This window comes from Gracilinanus agilis, chromosome 2 (genome assembly GCF_016433145.1).
Source record: "Gracilinanus agilis isolate LMUSP501 chromosome 2, AgileGrace, whole genome shotgun sequence".
Taxonomy (NCBI): Eukaryota; Metazoa; Chordata; class Mammalia; order Didelphimorphia; family Didelphidae; genus Gracilinanus; species Gracilinanus agilis.
Window position 1 is genome coordinate 667,794,095 of NC_058131.1, and position 13,577 is coordinate 667,807,671.

The following is a 13,577-nucleotide window of genomic DNA, read 5'->3' on the forward strand; positions in this document are numbered from 1 at the left end:
CACCCAATGATTAAAAGACATTTGTTCCTGAACGGTCTCCCTCGCTCTCAAATAAAACAGATGAAGAAGGAAATTAAATTCCTGGAGAAATAAATTTTGACTGAAGTGAGAAATCACACTAAGAAGCTAATTTAAGGGAGATGAAATTAATTTTGGTGACATTTATTCTATTTAGCAAAAATGGTGACAAAACATATAGGGGCTCTGTTCGCCAGAGATAAGAGGCGAGTAATTTAAGGCTGGGCACAACTACAGTCTACAGCGATTTAATCCTGCTGCTACAACATCCCTTGTGACCTATCATTAAAGGTTTAAAGTAAAACTGACAATTATTATTAGCTGGTAATTGGATTTTGGAGATTCAGTATAAAGTTAGGATAATTTAAATGACTGTTGACATTGGAAAGATTATGTAAACGCTCTGAATCAGCTGAATTTATCAATTTATTTAGTCTTATAAAAACCAACATATCTCCATCACCAGGAACCCAGCAAAAAGGGCTACAAGCTCCCTTGGGATTCTCTTCTGGGGAACAGGGAAGGCTGCACTTCTGATATTAGCGTGATATCTCCAGAGCCCACATCAGGGCTAACCTCCAAACCCATTGCTTCTTTGTCAAGCTAAGCTTTGGCCACCCATCTCCCATCAGAATAGATTTCTCTTCCCCCAAGAAGAAGGGAGCAAATGTGTTGCAGAAAATCATGGCATCCTCAGAGAAAAATAAAATTGTCAGGGTCGAATAGTTTATGATATGGATTTTTAATTATAAAGACCAAATTTCAAAATCTAAAGATGGAATTGAAAACCCAGCAGCCCTCAAAGATTTATAGAGCTGTCCTCTGGGGCTCAATGAACCAGTTCCCATGAGACTCCACTCTCTAAACAATGACACAAAGCCTGGCTGTTCTTTGGTTTAATATTGAACAGTAAGCAGAACAGGTATGTTTGGGGAAATCCCTTCTTGCTTCTGCTATCGATAATAATAATAATAATACTGCTATAAGTATCAGGGCAGAAAGGGTGCTTTTTGGTGAACATGGCTAAATGGGATCATAGATTTAGAATCAGAAGAGAACTTAGAGGTCAAGTCATTCAGCCTCCTCATGTTAAAGGTAAGGAAACTAAAAACTACAGAAGTCTCCAGATTTAGATCAACGTGGGGATCATCTTGCCTAACACCCTAATATTACAGATGAAGATGCTAAAGTAAAGAGAGATTTGCCCAAAATCATTCACACAGGAAGTGGCAGAATCAGAAATCAAACCCAGATGTTCTGAATGACATTGAATATGTGACATCAAATCAGTGCCCTTTTTGCCCTTCCCCATGTTCCCTCCAATGAGGAGTATGATCATGTCTTGGACATATGGAGTAGTGGATAGAGTGCAGGTTTATCTTTCCGAGTTCAAATCTGGCCTCAGACATTTACCAGTTATATGACCTGGGCAAGTCACTTGATCTTGTTTGGTTCATATCAAATGGTCATATGGGAATGGGGAAGAGTATAGCCAGTGTAGGGTTAATGATCTAGGAGGTCCCAGTGACAGATGAGAGGTCACAGAGATGATGATGAACAAGGTTATGTGTCATAAGGAGAGATAGAATGACAAAAGAGCATGATTAAATTAAAGACTAACACAGTTCATGTACACTAGAGTAGAAAACATTGGGGCTACAGTAAGACCAAAGATATGACCATCTCTGTGTGTAGCGAGGTGGAGTAGAGGAGTAGGTCCTAGAAAATGAGTAAACTGAGGAACTGGGAAATTAGGTTATTTATTGGAATATCAATATCTATATCTATATCTATATCTATATCTATATATGTATATGTATATATATATATATATATATATTTAAATTCTCTAATCTGAAAATCAAGGTTGGGAAGGAGAAGAGACTGTGAACCCAGTATTGAATTGATTATGGAAGGGAAGAGAATGTCCTAGAGGTTGACAGAGAACAATGACCAGAATCTCCAGTAAGTGCTAAATATGAATTCAACCTCAAAGGAGGAGAGGTTACCGAGTGGTGGTGGTAGGAGAGTCTAGAAGTGGTAATGGACTGCAAGGAGTATTCCAACTCTCTGATAACAACCAATCTGGAGTACAAGTACAATTTGTAGTATAAAAAGTGATCAGGGATGCTATGTTACTTGATTGAAAGTCAATCTCACTGACAGCCAGGAGAGGGAATAAATTTTAAAAAGAAAAGGAAAGGAAAGGAAATGGAAAAGGCTTAAGATGAAAGCAGGTTTACTTACTTTGGGGCAAGAATTCCATAGAACACAATAGAAGGAGGGTAGATAGATACTGATTGAGAAGTTGCAGTGGGAAATAAGGATCATGGTTTGTATGATGGTAGCCTGGAGTTCAAGACCACTGGGACAAGGGCAATACAATGGATGGGAAAATGCTAATCATTGAGAAATGAGTTTGGGCAATTGATCCTCATCTCCAGAAGGTAAGCCAGTATCAGAAAGTGAGCAAAATAGGTGAACATTTCATACATCATGGGGGTTCCAGGCAGGGATTTACCAATCTTTGAACCATCCTTAGGGGAGAGGTATTTGAGAACATGGGCAATGGCAAATATTTGGAAGACTGGAAAATGGGTACAGGAAGGTCTTAAGTAAAGAAGGAGTGAACAGTGGAAATTTATTTATATAGGACTATAAAAAGGGTTAGAGATAGGTAGTAAACTTGTGATTCCATGGACATAGAACTATGTTGGCAAACCTATGGCATGGTATGCCAGAGGGGGCTGTTCCCTTCCTCCTCTCCACATGTGCCTGAGGGCATGTCTCAGATCAGCCACCCCTCTGCCCAGCAGCCCAATGGGGGCGCTTCTTCCCACCCTTGTCTGGGGCAAGGGGGAGGGCAATCACATGAAGCATGAAGGTTGCAGTTTAGGCACTCAGTCTCTACAATGTTCACCATCACTGGCATAGTATGTGTCAGAGATAGGTCTTTTTTTTTTTTTTTTTTTTGGATTGAAGGTTTTTTTTTTAATAATTTTTTATTTTTAGAAAATTTTTCCATGGTTACATAAGTCATGTTTTTACTTTCCCCTTTCTCCTCTCAACCCCCCACCCCCCTCCACTGTAGCCAATTCACATTTCCACTGGTTTTATTATGTGTTGTTAGTCAAGACTTATTTACACATTATTGATAGTTACATGAGTGTGATCTTTTCAGGTCTACATCCCCAATCATGTCCCCATCAACCCAAGTGTCCAAGCAGTTGTTTTTCTTCTGTGTTTCTATTCCTGTAGTTCTTCCTCTGAATGTGGGTAGTGTTCCTTTCCATAAATTTCTCAGAATTGTCTTGGGTCATTGCATTGCTGCTAGTACAGATGTCCATTACATTTGATTTTACCACAGTATATCAGTCTCTGTGTACAATGTTCTTCTGACTCTGCATCAATTCCTGGAGGTCTTTCCAGTTCACATGGAATTCCTCCAGTTTATTATTCCTTTTAGCACAATAGTATTCCATCACCAACATATACCACAATTTTTTCAGCCATTCCCCAATTGAAGGGCATACCCTTGCTTTCCAGTTTTTTGCCACCACAAAGAGCACAGCTATAAATACTTTTGTGCAGGTCTGTTTATCTATGATCTCTTTGGGGTACAATCCCAGCAATGGTATGGCTGGATCAAAGGGCAGGCATTCTTTTATCACTCTTTGGGCATAGTTCCATCCAGAATGGTTGGATCAGCTCACAACTCCACCAGCAGTGCATTAACGTCCCAATTTTGCCACATCCTCTCCAACATTCATTACTCTCCCCTGTCATCATATATCCTTGGCATCAAGGCCAGCTCTCCATCCACCATGCCCTGCTGTCTTTACTGGGTACATGAAAAATAGATTACAGGATAGATACCATGTAATTGTAGGAAGAATGCTCTAGTAGCTGGAAGGGGCTCAAGAAAGACTTTATGGAAATGCAATGTTTGTGTTAAGTCTTGAAAAACTAGGGTATCTATACAGTGGAGGTGAGGAAGGATTATACTTCAAGGATGCACATTCACACATTCAGTACAAAGGGACAGAGATAGGCAATGTAGAGTTATATATAAAGAATAGTTAGAAGGTCAGTCTGGCTAGACTTCAGTTCTCCTTCCAGTTATATTGAGAACCAATCTCTCAACACCCTCAAAATTGTGTTGCCTCCAGTCAGACCTTTTCTATGTCTACATGGTCCAGCCCAGCTGTGATTCTCATCTTTATTTTCTTTCTTGTCATTTCTACTTCTTCATGTAGTACTTTTGGGATTGGAAGGCTAGAGACCAAATGTGGTGGAACCAAGAAAGCAGTATAGCTGATTTAAAAAACAATAACTCCCACCTCCAAACATTTACATTTGACTTTAGCATGAATTATGGCATTTGGAGAGGGAAGATTTACCTTTAGTTCAGGCTAAATTAAAAAACAGCCTGTTTTCTCTGAGTGTTCATGAGGCATACATAAGGAAGAGATACTGATTAAGAGCAGCTGAGAGATGATGGGAAGGGAGAAAGGAAAGCTGATCCAAGATTAAAACAAACATCAATGAAACATCTTCAAATAACAAAGAACAACATGTAACCTACATGAGAATAACAAAATTAACTGGCATCTTTGGCCTAGAATGGACCTCTAGAGATCATTTTGTTTTACATAAGTCTAAAGGGATAGTATGTGAACATTTAGAAAGGGAAATAGTGATCACTCAAAACCAGCAAAGCTTCATCAGGAAAGGGACACACCAAACTAATTTCATTTTCTTTTTTGACCAGGTTACTAGACTGGCAACTCAGAAGAATGCTGGAGATGAAGCGCACAGGGATTTCACAGAGTCATTCAGAGATCTTTCATGCTTATCCCTAATATAAGAGAAAGGAATTTAGATGAAATTATAACAAGGTAGAACTGGTTGGATAATGGAACCCAAAGAGTCATTATTAACTGGTCAGTGTCCATTGGGAGGGAAGCTTCTAGTGGCATGCCACCAGGAACTTTTCCCTCAACCCACCTTATTCAAAATTTTATCAATGATTTGGATGAAAATATTGATTATGTGTTCATCTCATTTGAAGATGACATAAAGCTGGAAGAAGTTGGTAGTGGTGGTTGTGGTGAATACTTAACTTGTTGGACGACAGTCAAGATCCTAAAAGCTTTCAACAGGTGTGAATCAAGGGCTAAATATAATATGATTAAATTTTAAAAAGGATAAATCTAAAGTCTTACTACTTGGTTAGAGGAATCAATTGTACAAATAGATGACAGGGGGCAGCTTGATACCTCAGTGGATCGAGAACCAGGTCTACAGACAAGAGGTCTTGGGTTAAAATCTGGCCTCAGATGTTTCCTAGCTATGTGACCTTTAATCCCCCCCCCCCATTGCCTAGCCATTACTGAACTCCTGCTTTAGGACAAATCCACAGTATTAATTCTAAGATAGAAGATACAGGTTTAAAAAATAGAAGGCAAAAATGCATAGGTGATAGCAGTTCATATGAAAATTGTTGGTTTTATAGTGGATTGCAGGCTTAACATCAGTCAACAGCTTAATTCAGAAGTCAAATAATATATGATATGGCAGTATGACTACCTTAATGGAAGTAGCATCCAGACATTATTCAGTGTATCCCAAAAGTCTCACTGTTCTAAGACACCTTATATTTCTGTACGCTTCCTTGGTCAGAGAATATACAAAGTTTTATATTCATTTCTGGCCACCATGTTTTAGTTAAAGTCATTAAGAAACTGAGAATCAAATACAACTTGAAAACAACAAATCAGTAACAAATTGAAGAAGAGCAAACGGGGTGGGGGGGAGGGAAAGGAACCCAAATCATGGCAATGAGGATACTATGAAAGAACTGCGAAGAGGATAGAAGCCTGGAGGAGAGTGGACTGAGGAGCAATATAATAACAATGATAGTCTTTGAGTATTTGAAAGCACATCTTGGGAAAAAAAGAATCAGGGCTATTCTACTTTCTAGATAGCAGGTCAAAGACCAATAAACAAAGGTTATAGAGAGACAGGCTTAGGCTAGAGCTTGGGAAAAAGTATCTAACAATCGAAACCATACAAAAGTTTAATGGTTCATCTTGTAAGGCAATGAGCTCCCTATTGACAAAACCATTTAATAAAATGGACCCCTTTTGGAGATGGTGAGCAGTGGATTCCTGCTTCAGGTAATGCTTGGGCTAGGTGGCCTCTCAGGTTCCTTCTAAATCTATTCCAAGAGGTCTAGATAACTCTAAATTGAGTAAACTCAGTGGCTTAACAATCCAGGCACATTTTGATGAGGTGGTCATTACATTCTACCCATTCCTACCTTTGAATGAATATAAATTCAAAGATATTCTATATCCATGTCTTCTAGTTTTACAAAGGATCAATTCTAATCAATTTTCACCAGTCAACATAAGTTATATCACTAGAGGTTTTAGGGTAAATAATGCTACCCCTCTAGTCATATATCAGATAATATGAAATATATCAGATATCTAGAAATATATCAGATATTTCATCTGATAGAGGTAATAATTACAGCCAAAGTAACCCCCCTAAAAAAGGGATAGGGAAAAAATGATATCAGTCAGTGGCCAGGGTAACCTAACATATGAGGTAAGTAGCCAGGACCCTCAAGATGATTAGGAGTAACAAGGCAAGACAAGGCCAAAGCAAAGCTGGAAAGTAGACAGAGTTTGTCTTTAAAGCCACCTTCCAAAGCCATTGTTGGTACCTCTGTCCTCCTAGCTTAGTGCCATACCCAGCTCTCAGGCATCAGGCCTCCCCCTTATTTTGATTCCCAGGTAGTCATCGATTAATCTTGTTGTGGAGTTAGCTGGAAATCAGTCTGTGCTTACCCTTCCAATGGATGCTTGCTTTTTGAGATAGCAAAATCTCATGCCATAGGTACTTCTTGATTCTTACAGGATCATAAATCTAGGATTATTAAGGATGTTGGAGACCACTGAGTCTGACCCCTCCTCCCATTATATAGATGAAGAACCTGAGGCATGGAGAAGTTAGGCAATTTGCCTATGGTTACAAAGGTAATAAGGGAATGAAGTGGGATTTGAACCAAGCCTTCCTGAATTGTAGTCCAGTGACTTATCTACCATACCATGCAAAAATGTCTCCAATGTCACTACAGCAACCAATCAATCTATATCCCATAAACAAAATCACCTGTATAATGCACCCCTAAAAGGCAATGAATAAATCAAAACTTCATACTAAAGCTCTAGACCCTCAATAATCAAGACCTAGTTTTATTCTTCTCAAGATGGAATCCTACTCTTTTAAAAACTTTTGATCCAGTCTTTTGTTTTTGTGTTACTTCATTTCTCAATATATTCCTTCTCTTATCTTAGCCAGAAAGCTATCCTGTATTAGTTGTTGTTGTTTTTAAGATGGGAAAATAGCTTTTAAGGAAAAATATCAACATATTAAATGAATCTAGGGCAGCTCTATAGCAAAATGGTTAGAATGCCATTCCTGGAATCAGAAAGACTCATCTTCCCAAATTCAAAGCTGTCCTGAGACACTTACTAGCTGTGTGACCCTGGGCAAGTCACTTAACCCTGTTGGCCTCAGTTTCCTCACATGTAAAATGAGCTAGAGAAGGAAATGGCAAACCACGTCAGTATCTTTGCCAAGAAAATCTCTATTGGAGTCATGGAGAATTGGACACATCTGAAAACAACTGAACAATAACCAAGTCTGACAATATATGTAATATTGGACACCAACAGTTCTTCACCTTTGCAAAAAAAAAGGGAAGCAATACAACTATGTGCCATTGTTGTCTTGTAACAAACAATTTACCAATTCCATGGCCCCTATGCTCAAGAAATCCCAAAACTCTTAGTGGAGTGATGCTTTACTGTCTGGGAATAAATAAATGATGAAACCAAGCTGTCATCACTGTGATTCCTATAACACATCCACCTGTCTGTGTGTGTAGAGTGGGGCAGGGCTGGTCCCCACCTCAGCACCCAGCAACCATGAGTTTCCAGAGGTCATTGGGGTAACCAAAAAAGCCCAGACTTAGGAAGGGGCCCCTCCAGAAAACTTCCCTGGCTTTTTGGATTTGATTTATTATAATCTCTGTTTCCCACTTGTTCACAAAAATCCAAAGGTCCCACTTGAATCTCATCTCATTCAGGGTAAACGTTTCCCCCTTGGAGTATCTGGTCATAGATTAGAATATCTAAGTTGTGGTTTGGGCATGGGGGTGCAGCTAGCACTAGCTCTATTTTCCTACCTAAGCTGGGGGGGGGCAGTGATGGTTACGGACACGAGGCCCCTGAACCTTTGACTCTGCTCATTCATCAGCACAGAGAGACATCTGCCTGCCTGGGGACTCAGAATTACAGTATGATATTCTCATCATCCATTCATCACAATCTTCCAACACGCCAAGTCTCATAGGATCATAGATTTAGAAATAGAAGAGATCTTGGAGGTCCTTCAGTCCAAACTACTAATTTTTTTAATCTCTAGAAATTGAAGCAAACAGAGGTTAAATGACTTGCCCAGGGTCATATAGATTCTAAGTGTCTGAGCCTGGGTTTGAACCCAGGATTCAAAACCCAGGGAGGTTGTAGCATGTCCAGTTTCACATGTGTCCCATAATTTTCTATGCCTCAGTTTCTTCATCTGTAAAATGGGGGAGAGGTCAGACTCATTGGTCTCCAACATCCTTCTTGATTCTAAATTTATGACCATGTGAGAACCAAGTTGTTCTTTAATAAGTGTCTGAATCAGGATTCAAACCCAGAACTTCCTGAATACAAAATCTAGCATTCCATCCTCTGCTCTCTCATTGCTTAGCACATGTATGAAAACCAGGGGTGCCAAATGGGCAAGTGATAATTCAATCCTAAGAGCCCTTTTTAAAGATTTCGAACTAATATCTCTCTGCCTTTATAGGCTGGAGCACTGTACACTGACTTGGTTGGGTGGAGGGAAGAAAGGCACTCCCAGGCTCATTGAGCACAGCATTTGCAGTTGGGAACAGTGGGAGGTGATTTAGTGGCCACACAGGTGTTTTCTTTAATTATGTAATATTGGTGAAGCTCACTGGGCTCAATGAGCCCCAGTTTCCCTCTGCTCTTTACATGGTTGGGGAGTTCAGGGCAGCATGCAGAGGATGGATGACAGGGGGAAAATGGAGTACCTCAATAGAGGCTTCCTTGATTCAGAGAAAGCCAGGCTGGACCTCATTTGTTGCCAAGAGTCTCAAGACTATCAGCTAGCTTGGAAAGACTTGGTGGTGAATGCCAGTAAGACTGTTTCCAGATAATTTTGATCTTCATTTGGGCCTCCCCACCCTGGTAAAAACTGGAACAGATCATCAGCCAAGAAACCAGAGAAAAGGTCGGTGGCAATACAGCGGTTATCTGGGTTTGTGATATCATTAAAATGACAATTTCTAAGTTTTCCCAACTGGGTTCTCATTTTATATTTCACCCTTTCTTCTGAGAGCAGGTGGTGTTCTGACCAGCTCTCCAAAGGAAAAAAAAAAACTATGGCCTAAATGTGAGTAGCAGCTTGGATATTGGACAGAGAATAGAAGACAAATAGGACATCTGATTCTCAGACCAGGCCTTCCTCCTGTCTATTTGGTTGAGTAGTGATGACTGAACAACAGCCTTTCTTAGAGGCTTAAAGAGAATCCTCTGGGATAAGCTGGTCTACATTCTCCTACAGTTGATGGGCCTAACATATGCACAAAGAGGAATTTATTCTTCTGGAATCACAAACCTCAAATCATTCAGGAATGTCAGAAGATGACTATTTCCTAAAAGAAAGCAGGTTGGCACTTGGCCTCAATGCCATCTTGTGAACCATTTGGTGTTTGTTGTTCAGTTGTTTCAGTTGGGTCTGACTCTTCATATGACTACATTTGAGAATTTTCTGGGCAAAGATCCAATACCTCCTCCTGCTCATTTTACAGATGAGGAAGCTGAGGCAAGCAGGATTAAGTGCTACACAGCTAGTAAATGTCTGAGACCAGATTTGAACTTACAAAGATGAGTCTTCCTGATTCCAAGCCCATTGTGCCACCTAGTTGCCTCCCATTTGGTTTACACCAATGGAAATAGCAAAGGCAAATGGAATGTGTTAGAAATCCAGGAACTTATGAGATATTACTGGGTTAGGAAATAATTTAAATGGAAATGGGAGTCCAGCTAAGCTTAGCTTCAGTGGGGTTCATCTTCAAGAATGATGATGATGATGATGATAAAAACCACAATAATGATGATGATAATGGTTTTTAATACATAATGGATTGAATATACTTTACCTATATCTTCATATTAGATTCTCACTACCCTGTGAGGCCAGTGTGATTATTATCTCTACTTTACACATGAGAAAACTGAGGCAGAGAGATATTAAGTGACTTGTCCATGGTCATATAGTTACTAAATGTGTGTGGATAAATTTGAACTCAGATTTTACTGAATCTATGTCCAGCAATCTATCATGACATCTAGGAAGTCAAGAAATTATCTTTCTCAGAGGAATCGCTTATTAAATGTTAGTTGAATTGAATCGATTATGAGGGAGATACATCTGATGGCTTTAGAAAATGGGGCATAGTAGAAATTTCTGCAATGGTTCTCCCCACTAAGAGTATACTCCTAGCTTCCCTTTGCCCCTTGGAATCTCTAACTTCCTTAAAGATTCAGAGCCTGGAGCCATTCTTCTGATGGATCTTTTCTGATCCTTCCCAAATGTGGTTTCTCTTCTCTCCTTCCTCCCCCAGCAAAATTTATCTTTATTTTGCTCAGATTGAGCAACATATTTGCTTACATGTAGAATTTAAATCTTTGGGAATAGAGGCCATTTAATTTTTTTTTCCTTTGGAGCCTCATTGCAGGACTAGCACCATGATATAATGGATAGAACTTGAAGCCAGGAAAATTTGGGTTCAACTACTACCTGATACCTATTGATGTGTGACCTTAGATAAATCACTTCACCTCTCAGTGCTCTAAGCAAATCTCTGAAGCTATAAATTGCAAAGAAAGGGCCAACCTGCAAGAGCAAAAAGAGTTTCTTTGTCTGGAAGTTTATTATATCGGTGGAATCACAGGTCAGGTTCCTATGCTCTACTTTATCCCCAGTGCCTTATCACAGGTTTATTGAATGGATGAGGAAGAAGAGGGAAGGAAAGGTTCTTATATGATTGTAAGAGATAATGACTCTTCGTGTGTGTGCGTGTGTGCGTGTGTGTGTGTGTGTGTGTGTGTGTGTTTTACAGCAATGCACTACAATCCACAGTTTGAAACTGGTAGAAAATACAACAATTACGAAGTAATGAACTATCCATGATGCCTTCCCAACTCCCTATAATCCCTCTAACGTTCCCTCTAATATTTAATGACATATATTATGACCATGGGTCAGTAATGTGCTGGTAAATATTGTGAGCAAAAATATTCCTGACACACTTAAAAGTTTAATATGAATTATTAGCATTTTCTTTATCACTATCTTAAACCTAGATAATCAGCAAAACAATCATTCAAATGCCAATTGGAGCATTTATCAATTTCTGAGGTATTAATGGTTACATTGAAAATTTAACAATTGGCCTTCATGAGTTGGCACATTCCTGTCCAACTGGACCCAATCCTAAATATTCTGAGGGAAAAGGAATACTCATTTTCAGAGAGTATAAGATCAAGGTTCAAGACAAAGCCTCATTTGGGAATTAACCCTGAGTCGATCTTTGAAGAAAGCTAGAGTTAAAGAGGGGGAGAGCATTTGTAGACATGGTGAACAGCCTTAACAATAGGGAGGTGGAAGGTGGAATACTATGTATAGGTAATAGCAAGTCATCGAGTATGGCAGGTATGCCGAATGTGTGAGGGCAAATAACATCAAATCAGTCTGAAAAGGCAGGTTGAAGCCAGAAGATAAAAACCTTTAAAACTAAGCAGAGTAGTTTTATACTTTATCCTAGAGGTAATAGGGAGCTACTGAAAACTCAGGAGAGTGATCTACCTTTTAAGAATATAAATTCTACTGTAGTTTGGAGAATAGATCAGAAAAAGGAATGAGGTAGGATGGTAATTAAAAGGTTGTTGTAATAGTTTAGGCTAGAGGTGATGAGGGAGGGAAATAAAGAGAGAAGGAAAGAGAGGAGAGAGAGAGAGAAAGAGAGAGAGAGAAAGAGAGAGAGAGACAGAGAGAGAAAGAGAGAGAGAAAGAGAGAGAGAGAGAGAAGGGGGTGCGTAAAGCATGGGTTTGAAAGCAAGAGGATGTATAATCAGCTGCTACATAGGATGATATGTCCTTACTGCACTGAAGATGCCTCCCCCCAACCTGGCCCTAAGTCTCCGTTCTGCTAAGTCTTCCATGCTTCTCCAAAAGCGTGTTGAAATCAATATCATTTCTTCATTGTTGCCACAGCCTCAATCAGTATCCTTTGAACATGGGGGATGTTCTGCCAAGCTTTTCATAAGACACATTACTGAGAGATTCAAATGGCTTTCAAATGTAGCCCGAAGGGGACATGAGATACAGCCAAGATAAGAATCTATATCTATTTTTTTATGAGGCTTCTCTGCCCCTGATCTCTACTGCTCTGGAAAGAATCAGAGAATTAAAGCTGGAAGGGATCTTAGGGTGGGGTGGGGTCCAACCTCCTCATTTTACAAGTGAAAAAGTGGTGAGGTCTAGGGAGGTTAGGGGACTTGTCTAATATTATAGGGCTGGGAAGTGACAGAGTTGGGATGGGCTCCCAGATTCTCATTGCTATTCAAAATCCAAAGTGAGAGGAAATGTCTGTGAATGGGCATTTATAGAATGTCTGGCATCTCGGACCTGAAAGGGGGCTCACAGGTCTATAACTTAATGGGATCATCTTGAATAGCAGAGAATAAACCTAAATGAGGAGTGATCCAACATCTGCTTAAGCACTTCTCAAGAGAGATTAGAGCTAGGAAGGACTTTAAAAATCCACCAGACCCAGTTCCTTCATTTGATTCCATTAGGTTGTAAGTTCCTTGAGGACAGGAATTACCCAGGGTTTACATCAGTGCTTGGCACCTGATAAATGCCTAAGAAATGCCATTCATAGACTTCCCAAGGATTCTGGATTTTTGGATATCTCTAATTGCTGAGAAAATATTTTAAGTCAAGCCTCAACTTGCCTCTCTCTCTCTTCTGCACATTGTTCCCAATTTGTCCTCTGTGGCCAAGTGGTACAAATAGAATCCCCTCTTCATAGAATAGTCCTTTAAATGCTTTACAGAATCACCAAATCATTCAAAAACCACTATAATGTGGCCAAGTCTTGTCTCTCCTCTCCTCTCCTCTTCTGTTCTTTTCTCTTCTCTTCTCTCCTCTTCTCTCCTTCTCTTCTCTTCTCTTCTCCTCTTCTCTCCTCTTCTTCTCTTCTCTTCTCTTCTCTCCTCTTCTTCTCTTCTCTTCTCTTCTCTTCTCTTCTCTTCTCTTCTCTTCTCTTCTCTTCTCTTCTCTCCTCTTCTTCTCTTCTCTTTCTCCTCTTCTCTCCTCTTCTTCTCTTCTCTTCTTTTTTTTCTCTT